Source organism: Hemiscyllium ocellatum, chromosome 20 (genome assembly GCF_020745735.1).
Source record: "Hemiscyllium ocellatum isolate sHemOce1 chromosome 20, sHemOce1.pat.X.cur, whole genome shotgun sequence".
In the NCBI taxonomy this organism is placed as follows: domain Eukaryota; kingdom Metazoa; phylum Chordata; class Chondrichthyes; order Orectolobiformes; family Hemiscylliidae; genus Hemiscyllium; species Hemiscyllium ocellatum.
Window position 1 is genome coordinate 29717952 of NC_083420.1, and position 12826 is coordinate 29730777.

The following is a 12826-nucleotide window of genomic DNA, read 5'->3' on the forward strand; positions in this document are numbered from 1 at the left end:
AGCTCTTACGTGGCTTCATTTGGAACTTATGCCTTGAGCTTAGGCAAGAACATTGTGTTGTGCTATGACCTCTTTAACAATATCAAAGTTCATACTCATTTTGAATACACAGCATAGCAACTCTATCATAATCTATGCCAAATTGCAGATTCCTTAATTGGACACAATGACAAAGATTTTCTCAAGTATCATCGGGTCAGAGCACACAACGTGACAGAAAACACAGCAGCACATCCATCCAGCAGACACTAGAGATAAGCACTGAAGTTTCCTTTGTTCTATAGTTGTGTCAGGAACATTTACAATTGTTGTGGTTTGGAAAAGATGAGATTGTAATAGGCCACACAATCAAAAAAATACAGTAAAGTTATTAACATGGAATTTGATGTTCACATTGTAGACTGCTGCTCCTGAAGCAGTGCTGTGAAAAATACCCTCCGGGGATGTTAAACAGATAACTAAATCAGGTGGCACAATTGAAACCCAGCTGGAAGTTGAATGAGTCTCAAAAAATTGCCAGAGCAGAATTTCAATACTATTCTGAAACATGATTATTCATTCATATCACATGTATACTGTGGTCAGATTATTCTAACCAGAGCATGGAAATTGTAGTGGCATTTTGGCAGTGTCATTTTCATCTTCCTACACAAACTACAGTTGTGGTGCATCATTATCAATCCAAACTGAGTCAACTGACAGCTTTCTTGCTGGGATTCAAGCCTTTTACCTCCTCTCCAGATTAGAGACCATGAAATTATTGTAGCACCCATATCAAACCATCAATAGAACCTGTGCATGAGGAATATTTTAAATATGAAGGCTTCAAAATGAAATATGGAATAATTTAGCCTAAATAAATGAGCAACAGTTTGTGATTTGACATCATGCTGCCTCCAATAATGTGTAAATTGATGAAGCATGTTGTGTAGCAAGTGCAAATGCATAGTCATGGCGCACAGAAAATAGATTTTTTAAAAATGTGAAGATATATTTTCTTACGTGTTCAATGTTTGTTGAATCAGGGCACAGGAGCAGAAACATCACAGTCTAGAGGTTAAGATTCCGACAGGAGACTAGTGCATTGACATTTGAAAGTCAGAGTGATATTTAGAAATGATCCAGAGCTTCAAGATGGATCATCCAGTTATAACGCTCTATTTCCTTTACCAGGAGCTAATGAAAATTAAACATGTTTTGTTTTGTAACATTTTCAATATGTTTGCCTATTTATATTGGGGATCTAAGCCTCTTTTCCATTTTTTAACCAGCTCATATCATTTAGAATTATTGAGATTAGGAGGTAGGTCACATTTAGATAATAACAATTATTATCTATAGATATTAACAGTTATTATTCAATTTTTGGAGCTGATTTTGCTGCCACCACGTCTGCAGCGAGTGTACTCATCTGCCATGTTGTTTCACTGCCCGTGACATCACTGTCAGTGATGTCACAGGTAGCTTCCTGCATTAAAGAATTCTGAAATTTTATTAACTGTAATGCAGAAAGCAGAGATTTTTTTGAAAATAATTTTTATGTACTGAGGTTCAAGCTTTGTTTATTTAAATATTCAGATCATGGCTATAATGGGCCAGCAAGATAAGTGTTGAAGTAAGCACTATGGGTTTGATGACAATGGCAGAAGCCATCAAGGGAATCATGGGGGGTGGGGGGGCAGCAACTATTGCACCAAAGGAGCTTGACAGGATGATGAGCAGGCAAGCAAGCACTATGTCGAGGGAATGAGCAAGCAGGACGGTGCGCAACATGGCAAGGTGGGCTTCGATTAGGGCAAGTAAGTAGACTGAAGTGATAACAGGCACACCATGATGACATTAGCGGCAACACCTACAGGTGGGCTGGGTACAGACTCCTTGTTCCAAGCCTGCACTCGAGAGCAGCAGGATAAGCTTGGCAATTTTACTACAGGCAGTTGAAGTGGCCCTTTCCTCATTGCCTTACTTGCTACTATTGCCCTGTTTGCCAATGTACACAAGATCTGAATGGGGTCAGTGACTGAATCTTCCTGATCCAGTGTGGTGGCAGGAGATACAGGGAATGTACACCAGTGTATTATTGGGTCATTAAGACCAATCAGATCCTACGTTTGCGGTGTGCTGTGGTGGCTGACCCAGGCCAAAACTACAATGAAGGTATTAAAATTAGCCTCATTACTCTTGGTCTAGATTAATCATGGTTCCTACCCTGAAAAGTGGGGTTTTACCAGCTTTCTGGATGGTCTGGAAGGGCATAAAATGGTGAGGGAAGGCCAAAAGAAAACTCTGGGGGAAGGTGCTTTATCCTCCTGTTACCATGGCAATTTTCAGCAGTGGGAAGGTGAAGACTGGCTGTCTAGGCTAGCGGCTGAGTCACTTAATTGTTCAATTAAGGGCCTCTTCCCACCTCCAGTGACATTCTGCTACAGGTGAGTGGGCTCTCTACTACATGGGAGAGCAGTTGATGATCCCTCACCACATTCCTCCTGAATCAGAGTTGGAGAGGGCTTCCCAAATCAGGCAGTCTGTGCCCATGGAGGACATTCCTCTCACCTTACCCAGACCAAACCTCCTCCTCTCTCCAGAGCATACTTGATTTACTTCACTTATGTTAATAGAACAGCATCTTGCAGTCATAGCATTCTTTGTGCTAGACACAATCCCAACAATGGCCTCTGCTTCAAGTGGGACTACTGAGATTGCTGACCTACTGGATATCCAGTTAGTTGACAGCTCTTGGAAATAAAGCAATAAGGTTTCTGGCTTGGGGATGGGGCATCTGCTATGCTAACAAAATTCTGTTTAATACCTATCCTTTAACATTAGCCAAGGACATGATTTGGCTCTACGGCCTGTGATAGGATTTCATTTGGGTTTTCCGTTTATAGAAATAATTTGAACAAAAGAGCTGGAGGTATGATGCTGGAGATTGTGAATGACACCAGTTAAAAAATATGAAGAACATTGAGGAAGCATACAAGAAATTCAAACAAAATTTGAACTGTGGAGTAATGAGATAAATGGCAGATACAAGTCAATATAATGAGCAGTGATATACTTTGGAGGAAAAACAGTGCAAAAAAAAGTTTCAAAAAAGGGGAAACAGCAATCTATTCTGGGTTGAATTTTACGGAGATAGTCATAGAGATGTACAGCATGGAAACAGACCCTTCAATCCAACCCATCCATGCCGACCAGGTATCCCAACCAAATCTAGTCCCACTTGCCAGCACCCGGCCCATATCCCTCCAAGCCCTTCCTAATCATATACCCATCCAAGTGTCTCTTAAATGCTGCACTTCTTCTGGCAGCTCATTCCATACCCATACCACCCTCTGAGTGAAAAAGTTGCCCCTTAGGTCTCTTTTATATCTTTTCCCTCTCACCCTAAACCAATGCCCTCTAGTTCTGGACTCCCTGACCCCAGGGAAAAGACTTTGCCTATTTACCCTATCCATGCCCCTCACAATTTTGTAAACATCTATAAGGTCACACTCTTTGAGTGTGAACTGAAGTGCTGGTAGTATGCGTTCATAGAACACAGAACATAAAACATTACAGCATGGTACAGACCCTTCGTCCCTCAATGTTGCGCCGACCTGTGGATCCAATCTGAAGGGCAACTAACCTACACTACTCCATTCTTGTCCATATGCCTATTCAATGACCATTTAAATGCCTTTAAAGTTGGCGAGTCTACTACTGTTACAGGCAGTGCATTCCATGTCCCTCCTACACTCTGAGTAAAGAAACTACCTCTGACATCTATCACCCCTCAATTTAAAGCTATATCCCCTCGTGCTTGCCATCGCCATCCGAGGAAAAAAGCTCTCACTGTCCAAACTATCTAATCCTCTGATTATCATATATGTCTCAATTAAGTCACCTCTCAACCGTCTCTTTAACGAAAACAGCCTCAGTCCCTCGTCCTTCATCACTACTCTTTTCTTAATGTTACTCCACTGCCTGAAGGGATTAAATGTTTTGGGTATCAAAAAGGAAAAAGATCAAAGAGTTAAGGTTGTGGTCTAGACAGGTTTGGGAAAGTGGGCGCGGGGGTGGGGGGGTATACCTGTGAAAGAGGCATGATTATACCATCAGTGGCTTGTCAATCAGAGGACAGTATTGGATAAAAATCATATTGATCTCTTGGAGGACAGATTGATCCTGATCTTACTAGTGCACTCGCAACAATGACCAGAAATATTTCCTCCATTGGGATGAGAGCTCCTGCTGCCTCACTGTTTGGTATCGTTGGTGAGGCCACTGCTGGAATATTGCGTGCAATTCTGGTCTCCTTCCTATTGGAAAGATGTTGTGAAACTTGAAAGGGTTCAGAAGAGATTGAAAGAATGTTGCCAGGGTTGGAGGATTTGAGCTATAGGGAGAGGCTGAACAGGCTGGGGCTCTTTCCCCTGAAGCGTTGGAGGCTGAGGGGTGACCTTATAGAGGTTTACAAAATTATGAGGGGCATGGATAGGATAAATAGGCAAAGTCTTTTCCCTGGGGTTAGGGAGTCCAGAACTAGAGGACATAGGTTTAGGGTGAGAGGGGAAAGATATAAAAGAAACCTACAGGGCAACTTTTTCACACAAAGGGTAATATGTGTATGGAATGAGCTGCCAGAGGATGTGGTGGAGGCTGGTACAATTGCAACATTTAAGAGGCATTTGGATGGGTATATGAATAAGAAGGGTTTGGATGGATATGGGATGGGTACTGGCTGGTGGGACTAGATTGGGTTGGGATATCTGGTTGGCATGGACGAGTTGGAACAAAAGGTCTGTTTCCATGCTGTATGACTCTATGATTCTCCTGCAAAAGAAGGGGGATTGTGCCAGTGAATGTTGTGCAATATGTTTGGCTGCTGAGGCTGTGACTATTGAACAGCTGGCAATGTGCTAAATGTATGTCTGTTAGTTGATACAAATGGATGTTAGATATAAGGCCTGATTCATAGAGATTGTTAGTAGTGAATGTGATGAATTGTACAGTACTGTTACTGCTGCTATTGGTAGAATATGGTTTTTAAGGATGCATTCACTAATCTTTGACTACTCAATTGATCATTGAATTTCTTGTGACATTGCATTAAGATTTCCCTACTGGAATTGTCTGCCATAAGCTACCTGCTTCCAAAGTTTTCTGACCATGTAACTAATAGGGCTTCTTCCTCACTGTAGATCTAAGGATCTCTCCTTCTTAGCATCTCCTCTAAGTCCTCGTACAGTTCCTGAAAACCATGGATTTACCCTCACACCCTATCGTGCTATTACTCACACATTCCCTTTCTTCAAGACTTGCTTCATTACATCTCTTTCTGCCTGCTCCAACTATAATGAACCTCCCTTTTTAAGAGGTGCAGGCTAGCTTTAAGCAGTACATTCAGCGATGCTAACCACTGAATATTCAGGCTCTGCTGGTTTCTTTAATCAATGAAGAGATGAACTTGATACAGATGAATAGACATTACAAAGTTGATTTACAATCTTCACTGTAGCTAACTGACATGGGTTAAATAATCTACTTTTGTTTAAAGTCCAATTTAGCATCCTCCCTGACAATGTATTATGGCATTACTTTCAAACAAAACAGTAAGATATGATACCTACTTTATATTGCACATTTCCCTTTCCAAAGCACCTCCAGCAGCATTATAAAACAAAAGATCAGTTACTTTAGGAAATACTTGGTCAGATGACCAGAAGTTTGATCATCCCATACATTTTGATAAGGGCCTTATAGGAGGGAAGTTAGATGGAGAGCTTGGAACTGAACAATTTAAGCCAACAGTTCAGCAATGAAAAGTGGGAATGTACAAGAGCCTAGTATTGGAGGAATACAGATATCTCAGGGGACTGTGGTGCTGAAAAAGATTACAGATGCAGGGAAGGGTCAGATCACAGAGGGATCTGAAATCAAAGTTCAGAATTTCAAAATCAAAACATTGTTTGATCAGCAGCAAATGAAGGTCAACAAACACAGCGATGACATGGGAACAGGATTTGCCTTGCATTAAGGCATGAGCGGCTAGGCTTTGGCTGACCTCATGTTTACACAGGTTACTGTGGAAGACTGATCCAGGGTGCATTTGAATAATCAAGTCTAGAGATAACAACTGGTCCTCACCCTGAATAACTTCTCTTTTCAATCCTCCCACTTCCTCCAAACTAAAGGAGTTGCCATTGGCACCCGCATGGACCCCAGCTATGCCTGCCTCTTCGTAGGATATGTGGAACAGTCCATCTTCCGCAACTACACTGGCACCACCCCCCACCTTTTCCTCCGCTACATCGATGACTGTATCGGCGCTGCCTCGTGCTCCCACGAGGAGGTTGAACAGTTCATCAACTTTACTAACACCTTCCATCCCGACCTGAAATTCACCTGGACTGTCTCAGACTCCTCCCTCCCCTTCCTAGACCTTTCCATTTCTATCTCGGGCGACCGACTCAACACAGACATCTATTATAAACCGACTGACTCCCACAGCTACCTGGACTACACCTCCTCCCACCCTGCCCCCTGTAAAAACGCCATCCCATATTCCCAATTCCTTCGTCTCCGCCGCATCTGCTCCCAGGAGGACGAATTCCAACACCGCACAGCCCAGATGGCCTCCTTCTTCAAGGACCGCAGATTCCCCCCAGACGTGATCGACGATGCCCTCCACCGCATCTCCTCCACTTCCCGCTCCTCCGCCCTTGAGCCCCGCTCCTCCAACCGCCACCAAGACAGAACCCCACTGGTTCTCACCTACCACCCCACCAACCTCCGCATACAACGTATCATCCGCCGCCATTTCCGCCACCTCCAAACGGACCCCACCACCAAGGATATATTTCCCTCCCTTCCCCTATCAGCGTTCCGCAAGGACCACTCCCTTCGTGACTCCCTCGTCAGATCCACACCCCCCACCAACCCAACCTCCACCCCCGGCACCTTCTCCTGCAACCGCAGGAAATGTAAAACTTGCGCCCACACCTCCACACTCACTTCCCTCCAAGGCCCCAAGGGATCCTTCCATATCCGCCACAAGTTCACCTGTACCTCCACTCACATCATCAATTGCATCCGCTGCACCCGATGTGGCCTCCTCTATATTGGTGAGACAGGCCGCTTACTTGCGGAACGCTTCAGAGAACACCTCCGGGCCGCCCGAACCAACCAACCCAGTCACCCCGTGGCTCAACACTTTAACTCTCCCTCCCACTCCACCGAGGACATGCAGGTCCTTGGACTCCTCCACCGGCAGAACACAACTACACGACGGCTGGAGGAGGAGCGCCTCATCTTCCGCCTGGGAACCCTCCAACCACAAGGTATGAATTCAGATTTCTCCAGTTTCCTCATTTCCCCTCCCCCCACCTTGTCTCAGTCGGTTCCCTCAACTCAGCACCGCCCTCCTAACCTGCAATCCTCTTCCTGACCTCTCCGCCCCCACCCCACTCCGGCCTATCACCCTCACCTTGACCTCCTTCCACCTATCCCACCTCCATCGCCCCTCCCCCTAGTCCCTCCTCCCTACCTTTTATCTTAGCCTGCTTGGCTCTCTCTCTCTTATTCCTGATGAAGGGCTTATGCTCGAAACGTCGAATTCTCTATTCCTGAGATGCTGCCTGGCCTGCTGTGCTTTGACCAGCAACACATTTGCAGCTGTGATCTCCAGCATCTGCAGACCTCATTTTTTACGTAACAATAACATTGATGAGCATCTCAGAAGCAGATGAACGGAGACAAGGGAGAGGTTGAGTGATATTATGGAGGTGGGAAAAGACAGTTTTCAAGATGGCACATATGAGATTAGAAGTTGTTTGCAGGATTAAATGGGATGCAAAGTTCTGAATAGACTGGCTTCATTTCAACAGCTACCAGGGACCGGATGGAACTGCTATTTAGGAATTGGAGTTTGGAGCAGCAACCAAACACAATGACCTCAATTTTTCCAATATTAAATTGAAGAAAAGTTTTGCTTATCAAGTACTGTATGTTAGATAAGCACACTGATAATTTTACAACAGTGGATGAGTCCAAAGAAATGATAAGGCAGTCTTGGCATTTATACAAAGGTAAAGTACTGTCGTCCCAGAATGCTACTCTCTCATAAGAGAGATGAATGGTGGTGGTGGTTCAACCTTAGGGAAGAGGTGGAAAAAGAGACCTCTTCATGGTAACCTCAGCTAATGTAGGAATTGAATCCATACTATTAGTATCGCAAACCAGCCACCCAGCCAAATGAGCTAACCGACCCATGTGAAACCAAGCCTGCGCCTTTATGTAATGTTAGCTAAAGGTAGCATGTAGATTAGATTAGGTGGGACCCAAGCACAGATTCTTAGGCCGCAGAGTTAAATGTGGTGGAAACAGGAAAACAAGTCAACCGAAAATTTCTGAAAATAAAACTCTAACCCTTAAAACATGATTAGATGTTAATCTGGATTAGATAATTTACAGTGTGGAAACAGGCCCTTCGCCCCAACAAGTCCACACCGACCCGGCAAAGCGCAACCCACCCATACCCCTACCCCTTACCTAACACTATGGGCAATTTAGCATGGCCAATTCACCTGATCCGCACATCTTTTGGACTGTGGGTGGAAACCGGAGCACCCGGAGGAAACCCACGCAGACACAGGGAGAATGTGCAAACTCCACACAGTCAGTCGCCTGAGGCGGGAATTGAACCCGGGTCTCTGGCGCTGTGAGGCAGCAGTGCTAACCACTGTGCCACCGTGCTGCCCACGTATTTATGAATTCTGGTAGTCAGGAGGCAAATGGGAAGAACTTTGGAATAGTTGAGTCTGTAATGATAAAAACATGGATAAATAGTTTTGTAAGAGATGGTAGAGGGCTGACAAGTAACATTTCAGAAGTGGAATAGATAGTTTTTCTTTATTTAACCTATTTTTCTCATCAAACCTGTCTAGAGATGTTATCACACACCTCTGAAGGAAGTTGGACTTGAACCTGAGCATAATTCTTTGATGTTTGAGTCACATACAGACAAGTCACATACAAAGTGGTTAAGAAGGCATTTAGCATACTTGCCTTCATTGCTCAGACCTCTGAATATAGACATTAGAACATTGTGTTGAGGTTATACAAGATGTTGTTAAGTCCTTTTCTGCAGTACTGTGTCAGGTTCTGGTCGTCCTGTTATAGGAAGGAAAATAAGAAGCGGGAGAGGGCAATGAAGAGATTTACCAGATGTTGCAGGGAATGAAGATTTTGAGTTATAAGGAGAGGCTGGATAGGCTGGGACTAAGAAGGATTATATCTGAAACGTTGACTTCTCCACCTCCTGATGCTGCTTGGCTTGTTATGTTCTTACAGCTTCCTGCCTGTCTGTTTTGGATTCCAGCAGCTGAAGTTTTTTTTGTTTCTAACTATTTTCACTGAAGGGTAGGAGGTTGAGAGGTGACCTTATGGAGGGGCATAGATAAGGTGGATGGCAGGTGTATTTTCCTTAGAATGGGAAATTTAAAGACTAGGGGGTATAATTTTAAGATGAGAGGAGAAAGATTTTAAAAAGATGGCAACTTTTTTTTACACATATGAGGAATGAACTTCCAGAGGAAGTGGTGGTACAGTTACAATATTTAAAAGATATTTAGATAAATACATTAATAAGAAATACTTGGAGAAGTATGAATCAAGTACAGGCAGATTGGATGAGTTTAGTTCGGAATTATGGTCGCATGGACTGCTTGGATTGAAAGATCAGTTTTTGTGTTGTAGACTCTATTCCAAGAGGGCCCTAGTTTTTCTAGTGCTGGTGGAGGGAGAAGTGGTCATTAATTGGTCACATAATCAGTTTAATTGATTGCCTGTTAAATGGAGGCATGAACCTCCACAGCTTCTCCTTCCGTCACTGAGAATATCCCATGGCAGCAGGAAGGTGCCAGCTATCTCTCCCAATGTCATTTTATAAAGTTTCCCCCTCCCAGCCCATCAGGAGAGGGCTGGTAAAATTTGGCTCAGGTTGTTTGGAGAGAAAAGGAAGATTAGAATGATATGGCTGTTGGCAAGAAGAGTGGACAGATATGTTTTTGAGGAGGTTGAGATGTTTGAGGTTTTGAAAGGGAGGATTGATGGCACCTGAGCAAAGCAGATCAGTAACAATGCGAACCCACACTATTGATCCATGAGGGAAGCTGGGTAGCTAGTTGGGTAACTTGAGAACAGGGTGAAGAAGTGGCCCCGACAGACAAGATTTGGAGTTGGAGAAGATAGGGGGTGAAAAGAGAAATGACTTGAATTTTTTTTTGCTATGTACAAAATGGGGTCGAGACGTGCTGAGGAAAAAGGCAGAATTAGTTGCACGACCATCTCCATGGAGGTTTTATCTGATATTTTGATGTTTAAGCCTTGTAAATAACCTCAAGAAAGCTTGGCACTTTGCAAGAAGACTTGGACAGCTCGAACTGTGATGTGACAGTGCTTTAGCGAGCATTTCCACAACGCATTACATATACATTTGGAAGAATGTTAAAAACAAACAATCCTGTTCATAACATCAAGTCTCTTTAAAGCGTTATGTTATCACATGGACACTGAAGGTTCCCTAGATCTGATCAGGGCTACGCTCATTCCCCATGTTTGGCCCGGGAAAAGGTTTCATCAGCAGCTCGCACCAGTTTCAGTTCATCAGCAGGGCTTGGCCAGAATTCTCTGCTCACATTAACGACAAAACTGAAATGCAACTGAGCTGCTAAGGAGTACACATCTCACAGTCCGCCCCTTTCCCTGGCACCACCTTCAGCCAGATCCTGCTGCTTGGAGAGAGATAAAGCCTAACGCGCGCCGGGTTCAAGACCTCCCCCCGTCCCCCCCAAAATAAAGAAGAAAAGATCAGCCTCAATAACCAGTTCCTGGCTGATGTTTTTAGCAGCTTCTTGCCTGAACATGATCGCTTCATACGAAGCGAGGAAAAGGTTCCTAGCAGCACAGAAAGCAGGCAGCGCTTACCTTGTCGGCGTGAATCAGCAGCATTTGCTGCTAAAAAAGATTAGAATGTGCGAGGTGTAAGACAGCATTTATTGTAAGCAGCGCCTTTTAATGATTAGCTTCCAGTCTCAGCACATATTCAATCGACTGTCAAACTACGAGCTGGGCGGAAGAGTAGCCTAGCCAATGAGATCTCAGATCTGCAGTGAGTGACAAAACAACCCACTGTCACTTCACTGCTTTTGTAACAAATAGCCTGCTGTGTCTGCTCCGTCCCACAACGCAGGTTCAACATAAAATAGTCTTGAGTACATTTCACTTTATCATCCGTTTATCTAAACTAAGCTGAATGTTACCTTAACAATATCGGAAGATTGTATACATCTATCAAGATTTTCACATCCCAGTGCATCAAAAACGATAAATGCAATTATCTCTCCACGCAAAACGTGGCAAGCTGCAACAAACTGCTTCCTTTCCTCTCGAAAATGTTTATCATGCCCGTTTGCAAGAAAATTTGTAATCATATTTGTGGGAGTATTGGCACGTCTTCACTCTTCTACAAGGGTTACCCTGGAAAAAGAAATGGAATGGTTCATATTTGGCTTTTTGCAAAATGCATGATGCAGCAAATACTGGCCTGCTTCAATTTGTTAACCATTGCAACATCGTCTTCAAGACATGAGACGACAAATCTGATCAGTTACACTATAAATCATTATGGCCATTTGTTAAAATTTGATAAAGTCATACGCAGTCATTTTATTACGTGGGCTGTTAAATTGAAGTAAGGTCAATGATTTCTGTACTTACTGAATTGCAAGCAGGTTAGTCCTACTAGTTAGAAGAAGCAACAATTTCCAGTTATCTGCACGTATAAAGAACTTCTAGCATTTGTTCGAAATTAACCCCAATTGACTATCTTTCAAGGCGAAGAAGAAAACAGACAGGAAACAAAAAGAAAGCACATTCCACTCATTATGATTGAAATTGTCTTAATATTTACAAGCTACATTCCACATTCAGATGTAGAGCCTGAAATCAAAAACATTTCAAATTGGAAATCACAAAACGTGCAAGAGATTTTTAAAAAATCCTCTATACACCAAGTTCACTCTGAATTGCCTCAATACACTTGCAACGTTTGATTCACAATGCATTTTTTGTAAGACACACAACCAGAGAGGTTCTATAGTTTGAAGCCTTTCAACATATACTGTAACGACTGAAAGGCCACAAGCAGCGACCTTTCCCCATTGTGCCTCTGTGGCGGCTGCTTCAAGCATGCCTCAGACACTGACATAAACCTTGGAATGTGTCAGTTTGCAATTTTTGGTCAAGGGTAGCTCCACACACTGGAAGGCAAGCAAGTTTTAATCAGACCAAAGGGTATCTCTCATAGAGTTGATGATACCCCAGTTTATGTTTATTTCTGTGAGCTTTCCTGGGAATTGCCTGTAAAGCATGGATCCTAGTCTCAGAGCTGTTTGGATTGAATCTAAAGAAAAAATATAATTTCCCTCCAGATCCATTTTGCAAAAACATTCCACAAGAAGTGGGACAACAATCTCCTCTCCATTACAACCACTTCAATGGCAATGTGAAAAGGGCAGGAAGAAAGGATCTGAAATGAAGGGTCTTTCTCACCATCAGCCAGGCTACATTTTGATGTCTGTTAATAATTATTTTGACAGTCTGCTCAGAGAACCAACCAAAAGCATTCTGATGAAGGGGTTATGTCCAAAGTTCCTTGAATGCTGTCCAACCTGATGTGTTTTTCCAGCATCACACTTTTCGACTCTGACTCTCCAGCACCTGCAGTCCTCACTTTCTCCTAGTAGCTACCATATCCTCTTCCAACTCAGCCTCAAGGACATTG

The 12826-nt window shown here is 43.4% G+C and overlaps 1 protein-coding gene across 1 annotated transcript in view; it reads right to left on the reverse strand.

The window, feature by feature from the left end:
- abat (4-aminobutyrate aminotransferase) overlaps window positions 1-11105 on the reverse strand; it is a 169863-nt gene extending 158758 nt beyond the window's left edge. Inside the window, exon 1 of the mRNA XM_060840698.1 lies at window positions 10969-11105. The gene's annotated coding sequence lies outside the window, so the exon portion shown is untranslated. The remainder of the gene's footprint in view (window positions 1-10968) is intronic.
- Window positions 11106-12826: the final 1721 nt, after the last annotated feature.